This window comes from Anabrus simplex, chromosome 5, assembly GCF_040414725.1.
Source record: "Anabrus simplex isolate iqAnaSimp1 chromosome 5, ASM4041472v1, whole genome shotgun sequence".
Taxonomy (NCBI): Eukaryota; Metazoa; Arthropoda; class Insecta; order Orthoptera; family Tettigoniidae; genus Anabrus; species Anabrus simplex.
The window spans coordinates 150,710,370-150,728,898 of NC_090269.1; the positions used below are offsets into that span (position 1 = coordinate 150,710,370).

The 18,529-nt window shown below is 42.4% G+C and overlaps 1 protein-coding gene across 1 annotated transcript in view; it reads left to right on the forward strand.

The window, feature by feature from the left end:
- LanB2 (laminin subunit gamma-1) overlaps positions 1-18,529 on the forward strand; it is a 1,346,184-nt gene that overhangs the window by 1,093,487 nt on the left and 234,168 nt on the right. The window lies entirely within an intron of this gene.

The window sequence follows — 18,529 nt, forward strand, 5'->3', positions numbered from 1 at the left end:
ATGGTATAAAAGTCCAGCCAAATTTCTCTTCGTTTCTTTTGTTTTTCAAGGAGCAGTTTATTCGAGCTGTCGGTAGATGGCAGTCTCATACGCAGTTCTTCTATAAAGAACGGCTCTCTCGCGAGCTCGTATACTAGCCTCGACTTTGTGTGTTTCGAAACACATTTTTATCGTTGTTATTAAATGTCTCTGGGTGTTTATTTCTCTAAGCACTGCTTCATTAGTTTTCTTCTCAATCCAGCTAGTTCTTGTCATCTTCCTCCATAGCCACATTTCCACTGCCTCTAGTCGTTTCACGTCCTCCTTCAAGAGAGTCCATCCTTCACAGCCATATAGCATGAGCTGACTTAAACCACACAGAACTGGCATATTCTCCTGCTGAATGGCGTAAGGCCAGTGCTGTTGTTCTTAACGTTTGAGGATGGGTGCTCCAGTTAGTCCCTGCCAGTTTTCGGAGGAGGCAGCTCCTCGAAGAGATCTTCTACTTCAGCTTAAGGCACTGCCCCTTGTATGTAAGAGTACTGTCCAAGGTGACCCCTAGATATCTAGGATGGAAGCAGTGAATCAATACCGTACCATTCCAGAATACTTCAAGTTCCCGATTAGCTTGCATATGCTTCAGGTGGAAGGCACATGCCTGATTCTTATTAGGGTTGGGTATAAGTTGATTCCTTTCAAGGTAAGTACCAAGCACGACTGGGCGTATGTTCTACAACCTCAGACTGTTCTTGAGCAACAAGAGCAAGGTCGTCAGCGTAAATGAAGCTGTATTGACCGCACGTAGGGTTGCCACTTTTTAAAAACAAAAGGAAAATTTTTCATTGAACAATTTATGCCTTCATAATTTTTATTAAGTACCATTTTCGACCAAAACTCACAAACATTTATTTCTTCGTAATACATTGGTATTTTGAAACTTATTTAACTTTATGTAGGTTAAAAATACTCTTTGCAAGGCGTGCCGAAATTTCTTACAATTTGAAGCTCCGATTTTATGAGTTCAGGTGAAAAGCTGTTCCAAAAGCACTGATATGTTTTTCACTGATATTTCTGATTTCGTCTTGCTACAGGAAAGTTTTACAGCTGTTTCTGAATCTGCGAATATACACGACTTCAATTTATTGCCGCAATCCAAACTTGGAAGACTCAGGCAATAATAACAAAGATGATAATAATAAAAAATGTGTATTTTTTATATTAAGAAGAAGACTTATTAAGGGTTCTACTATAAACCAGCACCAAATATTTAAAAAATGGAAGAAAGTGCTGTACGAGGAAATAAAAGACGTAAGACTAAATCACCAGTAAAAAACGGAAGAACACGGGGAAAACGTAGAACCTGACAACCCTAACCCCGCGTGATGCATTTTCCTGACATAAGGACGACCTAGAGCAACTGTACCAATGCGTGCTGCACGACTCGGCGTGTCTGACGGCTCTCATTTCCAGAGACCTGCCTTTATTTTTTGTTACTTTGGGCTATCAATTGAAGTCTTTATTATGTTTTAGACAGCTATTACACGCGACCAAAAGCCTCTCCAACGGACTTTAAAATGTCACGACATTTTAATGTCAGCCCGAACAATTCAAAGCAATTTACTAAGGAGTCGCTCACAATGGAACTCTCTACGACAGCTAACGAGCACGATGGGATTTTGTTTGCCATCGTCATCATGTCCGCCTCCGTACCTGGCACTATTAGTTGCCGTTTTGGATGCCCAGGTTCGATACCCGGTACCGTCAGAAATTTAATCCTGATATGGTAACATGGGGCTATAATTTTATGTTGATGCCATCTGTCCGGTAGCGAATGATAAAATGGAATTACCTACGCATACATTTTTTTATTGGAAGTATGACTTTTGAAAATAATATTTCGTATATTTTCGTTAAGTAGTATTGTTATAGTGTGTTTCGGTTGTAATACAGCTTCCCGCAAATTGTAATTTAAAACATGGCATACTCAGCGCCCTCTGTTTCAGTCCCGGGCTGGTGTGTGCTTGAAATAGTACATGCCGCTCGCCTCCTCGCGGCCAGCTATCCGAATACCCAGTCCCCGAGCCAGCAGATTTAACTATACGCATTTACAATAATCGGCCTGGCGGGAATCGAATTCAGGCCCTCTGAACAAAGGAAGTGGATATTCCTATTTTATAGATTTAGAGGCGGCACATACCTGAAAGATGCTGGCCATAGGGATCGAAAGTTTATGCCCTAAAAGTAGTGGTGGTGATTATTGTTTTAAGAGGCAACCATCCTGTATATAACACTAATCAGAGAGGAAAATGGAAGGGATTCGACACTTGAAAAAATGAAAGAATCCGCCAAAAGATGCAAGGGCCACGAAGAGCGTGAAAATGAAAGACTCCCTAGGCCTCGAATGCTCTAATACCGTCGGGGTCGGAAAAACCAAGAGTTGACCAAGGGAGGTCGGAAATGATAGATGAAAGTTAGGTGCCTGGCACAAGTAAGTAGAAGCAATGCCAGGACTCGGCTGAGGGCCCCGTGGTCGCCAAACCACGTTCCCAAGTTAAGAGCCCAGGGACCCCTTTCAATTGCCTTTTACGACAGACGGGGAATAGCATGGATGTTATCCTACCGCCCTCATCCACAGAGGGACATAATTTTGAGGTAACAAACATGAAGATACGGTAATGAGAATGATTGCTTGGACAAACAGGTGGGAATAATGGCAGGAGGGTACTCGGAATGAGGAGGTAAAGGTAAGTTGGAAATAAACTCCAGTTGCACGCAAACATTCCCCTCCGTGTTGGGGTCATGTGAGGGAAATGGAGAAGGATAGGTTACGTACGAGAATAATGAAGGATAAGAGAAGTAGAGGAAGTTTTTAACGACGCCACTGGGTAGGCTTGCAGACAGAAGATGTATTTACCCTCCAGGTTGTTGTATCGCACAAGTTTTCTTAAATTACTGGTAAGCCAGGAATACTGACATTGTGATATTTGCTGATAATTTAGAAGGCCGCGAATTCCCTTGAAAGTGGATCAGCGAAGTGTTTAGGGAGCACATTTCAAGTAGCTAGAATGCTGGCCAACACGACAGTGGGATCGGGATGTAGAAACCTGTTCCAGAAATCTACAACCGCGATCTGGTGCACATCGTGTCAAAATATCCGAATTCCAGAGCACAGTTTAAGAAACCATTTTGGTGCCTGGACAAAGAGTCTCAAAATTTCCGAATTCCAGAGCACAGTTGAACAAGCCAGTTTGCTATCTGGACAACAAGTCTCAAAATATCCAAATTCCAGAGCACAATTTAACAAACCAGTTCGCTTCCTGGACAACGAGTCTCAAAATATCTGAATTCCAGAGCACAGTTTAACAAACCAGTTTGCTACCTGTACAATGAGTCTCAAAATATCCGAATTCCAGAGCACAGTTTAACAAATCAGTTCGCTATCTGGACAACGAGTCTCAAAACATCCGAATTCCAGAGCACAGTTTAACAAACCAGTTTGCTATCTGGACAACGAGTCTCAAAATATCCGAATTCCAGAGCACAGTTTAACAAACCAGTTTGCTATCTGGATAACGAGTCTCAAAATATCCGAATTCCAGAGCACAGTTTAACAAGCCAGTTTGCTACCTAGATGAGTTTCAAAATATCCGAATTCCAGAGCACAGTTTAACAAACCAGTTTTCTACCTGGAAAACGAGTCTCAAAATATTCGAATTCCAGAGCACAGTTTAACAAGCCAGTTTGCTACTTGGATGACAAGTCTCAAAATATCCAAATTCCAGAGCATAGTTTAACAAACCAGTTTGCTATCTGGACAACGAGTCTCAAAATATCCGAATTCCAGAGCACAGTTTAACAAACAAGTTTGCTACCTGGATGACAAGTCTCAAAATATCCGAATTCCAGAGCACAGTTTAACAAACCAGTTTTCTACCTGGAAAACGAGTCTCAAAATATCCGAATTCCAGAGCACAGTTTAACAAGCCAGTTTGCTACTTGGATGACAAGTCTCAAAATATCCGAATTCCAGAGCACAGTTTAACAAGCCAGTTTGCTACTTGGATGACAAGTCTCAAAATATCCGAATTCCAGAGCACAGTTTAACAAGCCAGTTTGCTACTTGGATGACAAGTCTCAAAATATCCGAATTCCAGAGCACAGTTTAACAAACAAGTTTGCTACCTGGATGACAAGTCTCAAAATATCCGAATTCCAGAGCACAGTTTAACAAGCCAGTTTGCTACTTGGATGACAAGTCTCAAAATATCCGAATTCCAGAGCACAGTTTAACAAGCCAGTTTGCTACTTGGATGACAAGTCTCAAAATATCCGAATTCCAGAGCACAGTTTAACAAGCCAGTTTGCTACTTGGATGACAAGTCTCAAAATATCCGAATTCCAGAGCACAGTTTAACAAACAAGTTTGCTACCTGGATGACAAGTCTCAAAATATCCAAATTCCAGAGCACAGTTTAACAAGCCAGTTTGCTATCTGGACAACGAGTCTCAAAATATCCGAATTCCAGAGCACAGTTTAACAAGCCAGTTTGCTACCTGGATGATTTTCAAAATATCCGAATTCCAGAGCACAGTTTAACAAGCCAGTTTGCTATCTGGACGACGACTCTGGAAATATCCGAATTTCCAACACCCCGCGGTGTAGGGGAGCGCGCCTGGTTCTTACCCGGAGGTCCCGACCATGTCATGGATTTTTACCTGGATTAAGGACTGGTTCGAGTTCCACTCAGCCTGTCTGATTACAATCGAGGAGCTATCTGTCGGTGAAATAGCAACCCCGGCCTAGAGAGCCAAGAATAACGGCCGAGATGAATCGTCGTGCTGACCACATGACACCTCATAATGTGCATGCCTTCGGTCTGAGCACCGGTCGCTTTGTAGGCCATGGCCCTTCGGAGCTGTTCCGCCATGCAGTTTGGTTTGGTTTTGATACTGTTTTAAAACATCCTGCATGTATACAATATTATTATAATAAACACAAAACAATACGAAAAGGTTAATTTATTGTAATCAGCAGCCGGGACAGCGTTCGCTCTTCCAAAAATGGTACTGTACCTGCCGTGTACAGGCTCTCACAAACATATACGACAGAGAGTCAGTAGGCCTATGGACGCCATGAACCCGCGCAAATTTAGGTCTAGTCCCATTTTTCAAATGCAGCTATTACTTTGTGATATAATCTAGATTATTTACAAATTTTACCATGAAAATATTTATAAAATATTCTTCAGAATGTTGCTACAGGCTTCAGTCCATTTTTTTGAAATAAGAGACTCTTCTTAAAAAAATATCCGTGTCTTCAGTTTCGTCATATTTAGCTGTAGACTTTTTGGTTATTTCGCCTAAAATGCGATTGTTCTTTCTTCTCTTCGAACATTCGACATTCATATCCATCTTGATTATTTGAAAACCGGATGTTTCAGGGTGTGTTTCCTCAGAAATTTGCTTTACGTGGCACGGACAAAGATAGGTCTTATGGCGACGATGGAATAGGAAGGGCTTACGACTGGGAACGAAGCGGCCGTGGGCTTAATTAAGGCACAGCCCCAGCATTTGCCTGGTAATGAAATTAAATGGCGTGAGGCTTTTTAGTGTCGGGAGTGTCCGAGAACAAGTTCGGCTCGCCAGGTGCAATTGTCTTGATTTGACTCCCGTAGGTGACCTGCGCCTCCTGATGAAGATGAAATGATGAAGACGACATATACACCCAGCCCTCGAACCAGCGAAATTAACCAATGATGGTTAAAATTCCCGACCCTGACGATAATCGAACCCGGCACCCCTAAGACCAAAGGCCAGCACGTTAACCATTCAGCCACGGAGCCGGACATTTGCCTGGAGTGAACACGGGAAACTACGGAAGATCATCTTCAGGGTTGCCGACAGTGGGGATCGAACGCACCATCTCCCGAATGCAAGCTCACAGCTGCGCGCGCCAACTACATACCAGCGCGGGTGTGTTTTTATCAGACTGTTGCATCCTTCAACGGCTCAAATCATCAAAATATTATGAATAAAAATAAACATTTCATCTCCCCCCCCCCCCCCCCCCGTGGTGTATTAGTGTGATTGGCTGTCATACCCGAAAGCTCGGGTTCAATTCCCACCTCAGCCATCCTGGAAGTGTTTTTCCGTGCTTTCCCACTTCTCCTCCAGGAAAATGCTGGGATGGCACGGCCGCTTCCTTCTCTCTTCCTTGTCTATCCCTTCCAACCCCCACAAGGCCCCTGTTCAGCATAGCAGGTGAGGCCACCTGGGAGGTGTACGGGTCCATCTCCCCAGTTGTATCCCCCGACCCAATGTCTCACGCTCCAGGACACTGCCCTTGAGGCGGTAGAGGTGGGATCCTTGGCTGATTCCGAGGGAAAACCAACCCTGGAGGGTAAACAGATTAAGAAAGAAATTAAATTAAACTTCACCTCCACCGTAGCGAAGTACGGACAGCGTTTGGGTTTAAAATCCCTGTCACCTGTGCAGCTACCTACACTCCTCGGATATTTTGAGTCTCATTAATTTATTTCGGCTACATATTTCTTCCCGACATTTTAATGTTGTCTGTCAATTTCGTGTTCGGATATTTTGAGACTGCACCATCTACTAGTAGTGCGGGGTCGGACCTGACACAGGAAGAGACCTGCTTTACTCTGCTGTCTGCTAGAGGAGAACAAAACTCCAAAATTGACGCGCAGGCAGCTCAGATACCGTCCAAGGGCAGCTGAAGCCATACAATTATTATTATTATGTCCGGCTCCATAGCTAAGTGGTTAGCGTGCTGGCCTTTGGCCACAGGGGTCCCGGGTTCGATTTCCGGCAGGGTCGGGAATTTTAACCATAATTGGTTAATTTCGCTGACTCGGGGGCTGGGTGTATGTGTCGTCTTCATCATCATTTCGTCCTCATCACGACGCGCAGGTCGCCTACGGATGTCAAATCAAAAGACCTGCATCTGGCGAGCCGAACTTGTCCTCGGACACTCCCGGCACTAAAAGCCATACGCCATTTAATTTTCATTATTATTATTATTATTATTATTATTATTATTATTATTATTATTAGCTGATGTACCCGTGCTTCGCTACGGAATTCTCAACACTGGCGTAACCAGGGGGCCTGCCCCCTACCCCCCCAAATGTTTCCTGAAACTAGAGCGAGGATCAGCCGTTGTTTTACGTACGTACGAACAACTTAAAAACTTACGCCGAAATGATAAATTAACGTAGCGACAAAGTATCTACTAGCAGGGCTCAGTAGGGCCATACATAATTCTCCATATTTGTACTGCTTGAATGAGGCCTCAGTATTGGGAATGTAACCGTGTGTTGACAAATGTCAAAAGATAAGGAAAAGGGCAATTAGCCAATGATTACTTGGTAGGGGGCCGTAACGTGACCACCAAGATAACGGTGTCTACGGCCAGAAACAGCTTTTGTCGTGTCAGCTTTTGCAGATCGGTTCCAGGAAACTGGGGTTGTACCGTGGTTGAAATATGTGATGTGTTTAAGTTGCGGCGTTCGGAAGACTGTGACAGGATTGTGAGATGCACGTTAGTTCTTCATTTTGTGCCATATAAGTAACTTTTTTTGAAGACGGACCCTTTTGTCACTAAGGGCAAAACTATGTGCATCCTCGGTAAGTTATGCAAAGGTTTTTTTAATTCTAACAGTAACAAGACATATCGCGGATGCGTGCCTAAGTTCTATAGGTAGGTCTATATATTTTGTCAAATGTCCGGGGACTGATTGGAACCTCAAATGGCACCATCAAAAGTGCGGGTAACTATCTTGTAATTGGCGGACGTGATAACTCGGTTCCAATGGTTCTATCGTTTCATCAAGACGGCCGAGGCTTGAATTGCAGTCGATGCATGAAACATTTTTAAAATGGGAAATTGATTCGGATTCTACTTAAAACACTAGATCCCATTCCTTACCTTTCTTTAGTACTTTTGAGCCATAACCGCATCAATTATAGTGGTGTATTTTGAGTATCCAATCATTCTTCGGGTTTACCTTGTACCTTAAATGGTGCGTCGCTGCAGTGGCGTACCTACAAAATAATTTCAGTGGTCAAGTCCAGGCCAGTAACGTGGATACAACTTTTCCTTGGAAGGGGTTGTGAAAAGATGTTTTATTTTGTATTTAGCATTTGCTTTACTTCGCACCGTAGGTCTTACGGCGACGATGGGAAAGGAAATGGCTAGGAGTGGGAAGGAAGCGGCCGTGGCCTTAATTAAGGTGTGAAAATGGGAAACCACGAAAAACCACCTTTATGGCTGCCGACAGTGCGGTTCGAACCCACTATCTCCCCGGATTCAAGCACACAGCTGTGCACCCTTAACCGCACGGCCAATTCGTCCGGTGGAAATGAAAAGAAAGCCAGTCCTACCGAGTGCGGTGACAGATCTTCTGTAGATATTGATGGTTTTGATTCTTACCATGTAATTATATCCAACAATCGAAATCATAGCTTCTGTACTCTAAACCGGCTGCATTACTGAAACTGTTCGTAAAATTGATAATATCGTTCTTCGTTTGTGAGGAAGTAGAATCTTCATTTAATTTGTCTTCTTAAAAATAGGAACCACTTTGGTACTACGCCCCGTGAAGGTGACTACCTACCAGGTCGTAGATATTTCGATCACGGGAGACTCATGGCCAACTCTATTGCACCCACATACAAGGCTGTAAGTAACCAGCCGGCCCCGTGGTGTAGGGGTAGCGTGCCTGCCTCTTACCGGAGGCCCCGGGTTCGATTCCCGGCCAGGTCAGGGTTTTCGACCTGGATCTGAGGGCTGGTTCGATGTACACTCAGCGCACGTGCCTATAATCGAGGGGCTATTTGACGGTGAGATGGCGGCCCCAGTCTAGAAAGCCTAGAATAACGGCGGAGAGGATTCGTTGTGCTGACCACAGGACACCTCGTAACTTGCAGGACTTCGGGCTGAACAGCGGTCGCTTGGTAGGCGATGGCCCTTCGGGGTTGTTACGCCATGGAGTTTGGTTTGGAAAAGTGAACAGAGAAGGAAGCGACACCCCTGCAAGGCTCTTTAACTTCCAGCTAGTTCTTCTATCCGGTCTCGTGCATTTGGGATTGTTGGAAAACGTACGCCTTAAATGCTCCTCATAAAACCTTTATAAACATACTAACTGAATCTATTTATAACAATAATCGCAAACGCCTCCTTTTCATGTGGCTCAGTTGGTTGAATCGCTGTCCTACTGAGTCCGAGTCCGCAGGTTCAGATCCCGACTTGGGTCGGTGGCCTTCAAAACGGTGTTGAAATGGCATACATACGAATATTAAAGTCACAAAACTGTAACTTGCTACTACTATATTCTGCATCCCAGGCTTGCGAGGGAAACTAATTAACAATTTGCTTTACGCCGCACCGACACAGATAGGCCTTATAGTGACGGTGGGAGAGGAAAGGCCTAGGAGTGGGAAGGAAGCGGCCGTGGCCTTAATTATGGTACAGCCCCAGCATTTTCTTGGTGTGAAAGTGGGGAAACCACGGGAAACTATTTTCAGGGCTGCCGACAGAAAGGTTCGAATCCATTGTCTCCCGGATGCAAGCTCACAGCTGCGCGGCCCTAACCGCCAAGGAAGCTAATAGGACAAGGTAAACCCTCCCTAGCATATGTTGTGACGTGTATTTTTCTTTATCAACCAACAAAATATCTATACCCATACCCCTTACGTTCTATATTTATTTATTTATTTATTTATTTATTTATTTATTTATTAGCGCCTTTTTACAGTGGCTAAGTTAGGGCTCGAGACACTCTCGTACACTTAACCACATACTAATCAAAATCTTAAATAAAATACTGAGATATGCAAAATAGTTAAAGCTACATAAATTAATATAATGGAAAATAAATTACTAACTAAATAAATGTTAAAACGACTTAATATTAAAAACTCTTAAAAATGACTAATCCTCGGGCATGCACACATTCATACTTCAAGCATTCAGTCTTCTGTCCTCAGCAGGTAGTCTCGGCAGATGACCTTAAATCTTGATAAAGAGCTAGTTTCTCTGACCTGAGCTGGCAGGGAATTACATAATCTGGCGCCGGTCACCACAAATGATCTATTAATTTTATTTGTGCGGCGCAGTGGAATAGAAAGAAAGGATCTAGAACGTGTATTTAAGTTGTGAAATGATGATAAAAAGTTAATTTAGAAGAAATATACAATGGCTGACTTTCAGCCAACACTCTAAACACCATCGTTAACATGTGTAGCTGCCGACGTTTATCAGGTTTCAGCCATGAGACAGCATCATAGTATGGGGTGATATGAACATAGTACCCGGTATTGTAAATAAATCGCAGGCAGGAATTCAGTGCTCGTTGAAGTTTAAGTGTTTCTTCTCTCGTCATGTCAACTAGAACATCGTCACAATAATTAATAGGGAGAACGGTGTCTGTATTAGTTTGGTCTTTAGCTCAAATGGAAATACATCCCTTTGCCGTTTAAGAGGGTGAAGCAATCCAAAAATCTTTTTACGTATTTCTTTCTTGTGACCAGACCAATCAAGTGTTTCATTCATAATTACGCCGAGATTTTAAACTGTAGGGAATAATGTTACCATTCAGTAGGATAGGCGGAATCGCGACATTGCTTGAGCAGCTCAGTAATTTTCGTGATCCAATTATGATTGCCTGAGATTTTATGGAGTTTAGTACGGGTGTAAGAGAAATGGGTTGTGCATATATACTGAGTCACCGGAGGTCATTGTTAATATCGTGTCTTGCAGTGTCGATATGTTTGAAGATTGTCAGCATAGAGGTGGTGTGTGTTATTTCCTGTCACAGATGGTAAGATAATTCCGGTAGAGTTGCCGCACTTTTTAGACTTTTGTTATATTGTACCCTACAGGGCACAACAACACTGCACGATCATACTTACCTGCTCACCTGTTATTACATACGGGCACCAGCTCAATGCAGCCCTGAATGAGGAACACTTTCGCTACGATATGAATTTTGAGCATAAGTCAGTATATTAGAAAAATTAGGGTACTTACAATAATTGCACCTGTAGTGCCAAAATAAGTGCCTCAACAATTTTAAAAGAAAACAAAGAAAATACATTTTGCGTGATGATGTTGTGCTGAAGTTGTAGATCTGTGAACCAGGAAAAAAACCGGATGTGTCCCCTACATGGAAACAGCACCACTATGCCTACGACATAAAGGATATGATGGTAGAATTAGGGATATTCCGCAGAAACTGGAGCTATTATTTTGGGAAATCTATATACACCTAAATAGCAGCACAAATAAGTATTTAAAAAAAACGCCTCAGATAACCTACTCTACAGCCATGGTTTACATATATACCTGGACGTGAACCCCCGTCCACCAGGCAAAGCTTTGCGTCAACAGACGGACTATCATTACCAATTATATAGTGTCAAGATAACTTAAGTATAATGCGCAACCATAAGAAATGCGAAACAAACAAAAAAAAACAGAAAGGGAGGTAAAAAGTCAAAATAAATGAAACAACTGTGTCCCCAAACCGCTTCTCTGCCAAAAGAAGAATGACCTTCTCCCCGGGCGATTTAAAGATGGCCGAGCCTACCCCCCACTGAGCAGGCCGTACATCGACCCTGCTGTCTCGCCAAGGGCCTGACCGACATCACCAAAAACAATTTGTAAACAAACTACCGCCTGACTTCGTATCCTATATCTGGCGCTCTCCCGGCTCCCTTCACAAAGGGGTTTATACTTCTACACATAGCGAAGCAAAATGACCATAAAGTGAGTGAGGAAAAACACCTCGCACTCTACGTATCCGACCACATTAACAGACCACCACGGGCCGCAATTATGTCACATAAAGTGTTCTACCATACTATCTCGTTAAATCACTCCCTTCCATAATACGACGAGTTCCCGGTAACCTTGGGGGTTAGAGGTTCAAGCCCTTGTTTGGCAGAGTAGCACAGAGTCAAATAGCTGTAATGCCTGCGTCTACGTTACAGTTTACGTCCATTTAAGTCACGTAAATAGAGCCATGCATATAATTAAATACCGTCAGCATGCACACCTTACATTACGCAGATATGTCTGCCCTTCCCCCTGGAATGTAATGGTAATTACTCATAGTAATCCTAATCCTACAAGGAAAACGTATTCAACGACCGACCCAAAGGAAAATATCCGGCCTATCGCACTCAAACAACACATATCAACTAGGCACACTACCTCTTGCCGCGTTATCAGATTACATCATTGTCTGCTTTACTTAAAGAGAAAAAAATCTAACTACCCCTATACATTATATACATCAAAACACTTTAATATGCAGCCTGATAGACTACGATCACAACCTATATTAGTATTTACAAGTGTAATCCTTCTATTTCTGCGTAATTCCCCAATCCTACTGCATGCCTAGGAAATTATGGTCCACTTATCTCATTATGATGACCTCCTCCTCTCCCCATCTGGGTAGGCTATAATGGTTTAGTCCATTATGGTAGCGGTCTCGTCCAGTGCCGATCCTTGGAGTCCGGTTTTCACGTACAGCTGGTCCATGGCGCCGTCTTCTTGAGGGATGACTCGTTCAAGGTAACGTCTTCTCGAAGCCACGTTCTGAAGGTCTTGTACCTCTCGTCCCTTGGAACACGTCTCGGCCTCTTACTACAATGAGATGCCTACTTTAATTACAACACATCATTCCGGACCTTTATTTAAGGCTGGAGCTAGCATACAGTTCTAACACTCTGCAACATTACAACTCCTTGTCCTCTATTCTCGTATAACCGTATACTCACTAACTTGTGCACTAAGTCACTATCTGTTTTCAGCCCTCGAACCTATCTACTCACTTATCGTGTTTTCATGCCCGCCAAATTCGGATTCACAAGTCTATCAGAGAATGAATATAGACCTCCTTAGCCTATTGTCCGCACTTCCTCTGCACCTCGCGAGCTTCGCCCTTACCGCTTCTTATTGACGTCTATAAGTACAACATTCTTTTGTTGCCAATGAATTAGCCACACGTGACCTCGCTGGTATCTAAATATTGTCACACCTATGAGTCTACCACATGTAACTTTATAGATCACTGATCCACTGAATCAAAGTTAGCGCACTGCACTAATTACTCACTGTCTTTGTTCTGAACAAAAAGGTTTCTGGCGCAATCTAGGTAGACGCGACGCGCACGAGCAGCAATGTGATCGTTGAATGAATGCCCTCCTCCTCATCTCTCAGCTCTTATAGGAGACACCAAGCCAAACGATGTTAGGGAATGCCCCGAAAAAACCAATTGAGTCTGGAATGTGGCCACTAAAGATCTTCCCACGGTGGTTCGGCTTGCTACGTATTTATTGATTTAATTATATGTTAATAGACTTTGACGTATCGTTGGCTGCGTAAAATTCTGGCGATAATTTCCATCCTTTTACTTTTCTGAAAAGCCTTCAAATCGAAGAATTATGGCTCAATTCCCGTGGTGTGGCGAACCTGTCTGCTCCCGCTTAAAATTTTGTTAGGGTGGCGCTGGGACTTCCCATAACAAAATCTTATCTCTCTTTCTCTCTTCCACATATATTCTTTCTCACTTGTACACAGCCACACCCTGTCTCGGGAATTACCTTCTGGATTCCTGCGCTCTGTATAGCATCACGCCCTCACAAGCGGCGTCCTATTGCGCAATTTTTTACTGCGTTAAATACCCATTCTCCCGATTAAACAGAATGGTACAATATATCCGTAGATTTATTTTTAAAATTGTTGCAAATTGAAAGAGCATAATTTGAAAATATTTACATTATACCAGAGATGAGCAAAACATTGGTAGGTGAAAATAAATGAGAGAAAGGAAAGAACAAAACTACTGTTGCATCAGTGGCGTCTCTACCTGGAACCCGGTATAGATGCCGACTTTGCTTGAGAGAGATGCCGCAAGTAAAATAATCAAGAGCAAAATCAAATTTAAACTAATTTCTTCAACTTTAATATAACTGAACATTAGAACACCCTTACAAATCAAAACATGAAGCATAAACTGGCCTGAAGCATTACAACTAGCCAGAACGGTTACATTTTCGCCTTCCTCTCCTGACTTTAGTACAGGAACAAATTTGTTACCTTTCTTCGTTATCACGGAATCAGTTTGGCTGTTAGCCTGCACTCCAAACCCATCCATGTTAAAAACACTCTCTGGTTTATCAAATACATTTTTATTTCTGAAAATAATGTAATTGTATATAATAACAGCAATGTTAACAATGAAAACAATAAAAATTATTGATCTATTTTAAGAATCGTGAGGCAATAATATATTCGAATAAAATACTGGTACTCTCTGAACAGTATTGAATGTTTCCAGATCGCTTTTAGAATCTGTTAGCAATGAGGCATCTCTACCGGATTGCTGTGCACCAACTCTCTCAACTATCAGGTAGAGACGCCGCCCCCTCCTGTTGTCGTATCTCAAGACCAACATGGCCGAAAATAAGCTTATTATCAATTAGAGTAATGCTTCTGACTTCTGCTGTAAAAAAAAACCGGCTGATTTAAGCATTTGAAATCAATTTAATATTCAATAAATGAACACAAGGAAAAACTTTGTCAGAAGGAAACATGTACTCTCCATAAGATATTCGCTATAATTTGCGTAATATACTAGCAAATTTCCATCACACCCGCAGAGAGTAGTTCTTCCTTAGAAACTGAAAAACCATACACAGTGCTATATAGCTCTAACGATGGGAACCTGTGCCTACAGTGTATGCGACATCTGCACCGGAACGGCATCTGTACCGGATTAACCTTATGTCATTGATATAAATACAGAAAAGTAAGGGCCCTAAATTACTGTCCTGTGGGGCACCACTAAGTTTCATTTTCAATTTAGAGGCCTTGTCGTTTACTGTGACACGCTGTTGATGATTACTCAAGTAAAAACTAGAAAAGTTAAGCGCAGCCAGATCGAAATTTAGCAGTTCCATTTTCTTTATCATAGTCGGAATTTCTATAGTGTCAAAGGCGCTACTGAAGTCAAGAAGGATGAGTATAGTGAGCAGTCGTTTGTCTATAGCGTTTCTAATGTCTTCAGTAACCTTCAAAAGTGTTGTTGCGGTACTGTGACCCTTCTTAAATCCAGTTGCAAAGGGTCAAAAAGAGCATTTGTATTTAGGTATTCCAGAACTTGCTCGTATACTAAACGTTCAAAGGCTTTAGAAAGCGCAAGGAGTATGGACACAGGACGAATGTCAGAGAGTGATTGTGGGTCTAAACTCTTATGTACCGGTATAATTATTCAATAATGGCTGTTTTCCAGACATTAGGGAAAGTTCGTTTAGTAAACAGTAGTTCAGTATGTGCGTCATATAGGCAGGACAGCACCCATTATGCTATGTATAAAAGTAATAGGAATATCATCTACACGTTCAGTTCGTCAAGTAGAATGTCAGGAGTTGTCTGCCTCTGTTGATGTTTTCCTATACCCAGAGCTCTAAATTGTTCCCATGCGCGATTAGAATTTAAGTTGTTATCTAAATTCCGGAAATATGTATATTTTTATTTCTGATTAACTGCTTTGTGCGATTTCTTAAGATGCGGAAAGGTTGGAAGTCTATGTCATCTGGGGTTTGTTTATAATGTCGAAATAACGAGTCACGGCGGGCCATCATTCTCTTGGTTTCATCATCTAGCCGTGGAGAAGAAGGGCGAGAAACCTTTATTCGACGTGTATGTGTGTGTTTCTTTGCCGCATTATTTGTATAAAATGTGACTTCTTTATAACTTATCACATTACCATTATTATAATAAAATTACCGTATGTATTCTAAAGCAGAATATTGCATCTTTACTCAAACTGTTTATTCTTGCATTAATTTCACTTGTACTCGGAATATATGAAATGCTGCTGTTATGTTGGGATAGGAGTAGCAGGGGTTGGCGCGGGGGGGGGGGGGGGGGTCGTCCAAGGAGTCCAGACACCCCAGGAGTTTAAACGAATGTACTTTTATTAGCAATTTTATATATTATGAATATTATTATTAGCTTCCGGAGTCAGACTCATTGGCTGAATTATCAGTGTTGAGGCCTTCGGTTCAGAGGGTTCCGGGTTCGATTCCCGCCCAGGTAAATGCAAATGAAATCTGAATTGAATCGATAGTATGATCGATGGATATGAATTTTCTAAACCTTTATTATCTTAAGCCAAAACCTGTGTCATACACATATTATATACAGTACTTTAAACAACATGCCTCGATGCGAATCTTGTTCCTAGCATGAATTCTATATTTTGGCTTTGCTGTGGAAACAACAACAGTACCAATACGTAAAGTGTACGCCAGATGTCTCACGGCGATTCATAGTTTGTGTTACAAAGGTTGCCAATATGAATCTCGAAGATAACCGAGGTCTACCGATGCAGCACTAGGGAACTACAGTATCACTAAAAGTTTCGCGTACTATCCGCTGCAGTAATACCATCTATCGGAGATGAGTGGCAGTAGAAGACACAAGGCACATCACAACAAACAGTGGTCAATGTAATGTTATTGTTGATCAATTTCATGAGCTTTCTATATTGTAGCCTTCACACTTAGTTTTCTTCCGACTCTGCGATATTAGGACATCTTATGTAAAGTGAGTCCTCCTTTCTTTCATGACTCCCTCTTGTGTTAGTATTCAAGCGATCGTTTCTTCATGGTTCTTTTTTCTCATTTTTATAATCATCTTCACCATTTCTCTTGTCGATATGGGCTGATGACCACGCGTTTTCTCACCTTAAGACAATTATGACAACATCCATTGCCATTTCACACTACTTAACAGTCAACAATATTTCCATGTTAGCGATGCTCGGCGCCGATATGGACTAAGCAAAAGAAGTCTGAACTCATGAATTCTCTCATTATAGTCATCTCCCTGTGGGCGGGAGCGGTAAAATATTACCCACGGTATCCCCTGCCTGTTGTAACAGGCCCCAGAGGCTCTGAACTTGGGGCCCTTAGCATTGCTTCCACTTCCTTGTCCCAGGCTTCTCACTTTCATCTCTCCTGTCCGAGCTCCCTTGGTCAACTCCTGTCCTTTTCTGACCTCGACAGTATGGAGGGCTAGGGAGTCTTTCATTTTCACTCCCTTCGTGGCCCTTGTGTTTCCTAGACCGATACCTTCACTCTTCGAAGTGTCGGACCCATTCCATTTTTTCTCTCTGATTAGTGTTATATGGAGGATAGTTGTCTAATTCTACTTCCTCTTAAAACAATAATCACCACCACCAGTCTTATCGTAGTCGGTACGGTAAAACTGAATAACACATGATCGGAAATTGTATTCGCTATAACTTTTGTTTTGTAGTACTTTTTGATAGGGCCAATATCACACCTAAATACAAATTAAAATTTAGGTACCTTCCCCTAAACTACCGTTACAACCAGGGTGAATAAAATTATGTTTAGACTGTAGTTCCTTATTCCCCGACTTTACATACCGATTTTCATTAAATTCTGTTTACGGTACCTATTTTCTCCTGACTCGGCGCTGATATGGACTTAGCAACAAAAATCCAAATTCATGAGTATCTCTGTTATCACAGCCGGTCCGGTAAAAATGTATAAGACATGAATGATCGGAAATTTAATACTATATAAGTTAGTTATGTCGATAAGACAACTAATAACATAAATATTTGAGAATTAAATGTTACGCCTTCCCTTAAACTATCATTTCACTCAGCGTGAATGAAGTTATTTATGTCCTGGATTGTAGCAACTTATTCCCTGACTTCACATACCGATTTTCATTAAATTGTCTTCTGCCGTTTTCTCGTGACAGAAAGGCAGAAATTACGGAAAATTAAGAAGTGTACCTACTTCCTTGTTACTGTGGACACGACCAATACAGAAATCATCATCATCATCATCTGTTTACCCTCAAGGTTCGGTTTTTCCCTCGGACTTAGCGAGGGATCCCACCTCTACCGCCTCAAGGGCAGTGTCCTGGAGCTTCAGACTCTTGGTCGGGGGATACAAATGGGGAGTATGACCAGTACCACGCCCAGGCGGCCTCACCTGCTATGCTGAACAGGGGCCTTGTGGAGGGATAGATTGGAAGGGAAAGTCAAGGAAGAGGGAAGGAAACGGCCGTGGCCTTAAGTTAGGTACCATCCCGGAAACCACGGAAAACCACTTCCAGGATGGCTGAGGTGGGAATCGAACCCACCTCTACTCAGGTGACCTCCCGAGGCTGAGTGGACCCCGTTCCAGCCCTCGTACCACTTTTCAAATTTCGTGGCAGAGCCGGGAATCGAACCCGGGCCTCCGGGGGTGGCAGCTAATCACACTAACCACTACACCACAGAGGCGGACCAATACAGAAATACCATCCTTTTTTAAATTCTGAGCAATGTACAGACACAAGTCTAATTTTATATAGTTATATAGATATAGATACATAGATTACCAATTTTTTATTTTTTTTTACAAACTGCTTTACGTCGCACCGACAGAGGTAGGTCTTACGGCGACGATGGGATAGGAGAGGTTTGGGAGT